General features: G+C 45.7%; 1 long non-coding RNA gene across 1 annotated transcript; it reads left to right on the top strand.

Annotated features, from left to right (window-relative positions):
* Window positions 1-75: 75 nt before the first annotated feature.
* On the top strand, window positions 76-1,286 carry LOC112450510. Its single transcript, XR_003039153.2, has 2 exons — window positions 76-1,136; window positions 1,226-1,286. It is a non-coding gene; the product is annotated as an uncharacterized LOC112450510 (long non-coding RNA).
* Window positions 1,287-3,248: the final 1,962 nt, after the last annotated feature.

Here is a 3,248-nt window from a genome sequence, read left to right as displayed (position 1 = left end):
AGTACTTTTCCTGTTAGGTCTGCCACGCCCATCTCCACCTGCTTGTAATTATTCTCACTCACCTGTGTCCATTTTCCTCATTATCCTCTGTCTTTAAGAACCGGTCATTCTCATTCACCCCTCACTGGATCATTCCGCTTTGTCTGATTTTTGCCACGCCATGCCTTGTCTCGTATCTTGTTTTTGGATTTAGTTATTGTTAGTTTTGCTGCCTCGTCAGCCCTTTTGCTTTGTCTGTCCATTTAAGTTAATTAAAGTAATTTACGTTCGTTTAAGCCATGCGTCTGCGTTCTGGGTTCGCCGCCATATCTCCACCATCTGACAATTACTCTGGCCATACTAAAGACATTCCTCTTAAAGGCACCTCGAGAAAACTTGCTCCTCGGTTCATAGGACCCTTTCCCATAAAGAGGGTGCTAAATCCCACCTCAGTCCGTTTGTCCCTTCCTACAGCTATGCAAATCCACCCAGCATTTCACGTCTCCCAGATCAAACCGTTTGTGGACAGTCCATTAAGCCCACCTACCGTCCTCCCCCCTTCCGCCCGGTTGATCGACAATCATCCCGCTTTTACGGTCAACCGTATAATTGACGCACGACAAAGGGGTAGAGGGACGCAATTTCTGGTTGATTGGGAGGGTTATGGACCTAAGGAGCGCACGTGGGTCCCCAGGTCCTTTATCCTGGATGCCTCCCTGATCTCGGACTTTTATAGGGCACATCCAGAGAGACGTCCAAAATCGCCAGGAGGCGATTGTTAGAGGGGGGGTATTGTGAGGATCTGGGTTTGGCCCCACCTTTTGGGCAGTGCCACTAATCATTCCTCCACAGGTGTTCCAGTTCCTATTGATGAAACCAGCTGGTACTTAAGCAGCAGGCTGGGATCAGATCTTCGCTGGAGCATTGTACCTTCTGGGTTAGATTCTCCGCCTCAGTGTCTAACCCAACTTATGCTCCTCATGCTAATTACGTTCTTTGTCTTGTGCCTACGACTCAGGTTTTTGCCACGCCAAGACTACGGATCTGAAGGACCACTTACCTGGATAATCACGGATACTTACCTCGCTGCAAACTGGCTTATCTTCTGGAACAACTGGAACCGCTCTGCTCAACGCCGCAATCCTCCTCTAGGACCTGTAAGCAAACAAAGAGACATTATAATCCTTGCGACCATCTTGGAAATAGAATTGTACCCGAGACTCACCCAGTTCTCCTTCTCTTGCAGACTCCTCCTGAAACTGACCACTGTACATAGCTTCACTTGTAAATAAATGCACTTACCGTTATCCTCGTCTCCGTGTGTGGTTTTGGTTTCGCTCTCTGGACATTATCCCTGGGTTCATGACAGGGCCCTGGTACCACGTCAATGACAAGCCCCACCCACTCGAGTCGAAGCACACACAGCGTGTTGACACATGAACCACGCTTCCAACGAAAACAGTGTTGCATAAAATTACTGTCACAAATATCAATTCTGAAGAGAAATCTTTTTAAATAAGTATTTAGTTTGACCATCTGTCTATTCATGCAATCCAGACACTCGATGATGTTGAGTTCAGGGCTTTGTGCAAAACACCTTCACTTCAAGGACTTCTTGTTCATCTTTACACTGAAGATAGTTCTTAATGACATGGGCTGTATATTCAGGGTCAGTGTCTACTGCTGAATAATGTCGGAGCCAATGTTTTCAACAAACTGGAGGGTGCCACGGTGGAAGACGGAGCTGAGCCGAAAGATGAAGCTCTTGATTTACTGCCCCATCTTTGCTCTAACTCTCACCTATAGTCAGGAGTTATGGATCATGACTGAACCAACGAGATCCAGGATACAAGCGGCTAAACTAATTCAGAGCACCAGCACTGCTTTTTTTTCTTGTCAGTTATGAACTGATGCTATTGCTGGAACTCATTCACTAACAATAATTTCCTTTGACCAGCCATTACATCTATGGTCTTCAACATCGCCCATTTCTTTGTGCTTCTTCAGAACAGCTTGAACATCACATGTTGCAGCCTGATTGTAGAAGAACTGCTGTAACTTGTGTCCTGTTTAAGTACTCAGTCTTGCTTTTGGTGTCTGACCTGCAACACAAAACCCATCCATCCATCCATCAATTTTCTTTACCCACTTCTCCATTCCAGGTCGCAGGGAGCTGGTGCCTATCCTTAGCAGTCACTGTACAGGTCGCAAGTCCACATAGAGACTAACGAGACAAACAAGCATTCACTAGGGTATTGACAATCTTAGAGTCATCAATTAACCTAACATGCATGTTTTTGGATGCATGCAAACTCCACCCAGAGAGGCCCCAGGCCAAGAAGCAAACCTGCAACCTTCTTGCTGGGGGGCAACAGCTCTAACCACTACTCCACTGTGCCAACTGCAACACAAAACCACCATCGACAAACCTCACTTTGGTAGGAGCTTGGCTGTTCCCAGTTTTAACCCTCAAAAAGAGTTGTTTGGGTTTCATTTATTAACTGTGCTTCAACCTGCATGTAAAATAAGAATCGTTAGCACGTGTTTGGTATAACTGATTAATCTTACACTTGATTATAATCCTACAAAATTCCTGACTTTGTGCAAGTGAGCCTGAAGCAGCTGATGCTGTGTTGAAAGCAAAGTGTGTTCACACCAAATGGTTTTTATTATTAATAATTTTCTGCCTTTTTCTTTACTACTCTGGCACAAGGTAGTCAGCGTGCCTTGTTAAAGATTTGTTCTTTCCAGAACTTTCTCACTGCATCAACTCTGAAATCTGTGGAGGGCGTGCATTTTTATTCTTGGATTACCAGCAGCAGCAGCAGCATGGATGAGAAGAACGGTACGTCAAGGAGCTCTTTATGAGAACAGATGATTTGTGCGTCCTGTCAGTATAATCTGCTCCCGCAAAGGCTTTAAACTGGAGCAGACAAGACACAGGAGCAAAGATTCAATTACAAAATTACATAAGGCGCTTTCATCAAAGCTCCTTCTGATGTAAGTTTTAAGCGTGTGTTTGTGTGTGACGGGGTGGAGGCAGCTGACGCACATCTCTCGAAAAGCAACACTATAACAGGCGTCTTGTGGCAGCGTAAACTGGCTGGGTCTGGTCCTGGATTTGTTTCTCCACGAGTGGGCCTGTGGGCTGCGCTCTGAAGGACTTAATTGCCTTGTTGTGGTACATGCGCTGACCTCATGTTGCTATGATTAGCCACTCTGCTGCCCCGTTAACGATGACTGCTTTTTAGGACCATCAGGTCAATATT

This window comes from Kryptolebias marmoratus, linkage group LG17, assembly GCF_001649575.2.
Source record: "Kryptolebias marmoratus isolate JLee-2015 linkage group LG17, ASM164957v2, whole genome shotgun sequence".
NCBI classification, from domain to species: Eukaryota; Metazoa; Chordata; class Actinopteri; order Cyprinodontiformes; family Rivulidae; genus Kryptolebias; species Kryptolebias marmoratus.
This window is presented reverse-complemented; position numbering and strand designations above follow the sequence as displayed.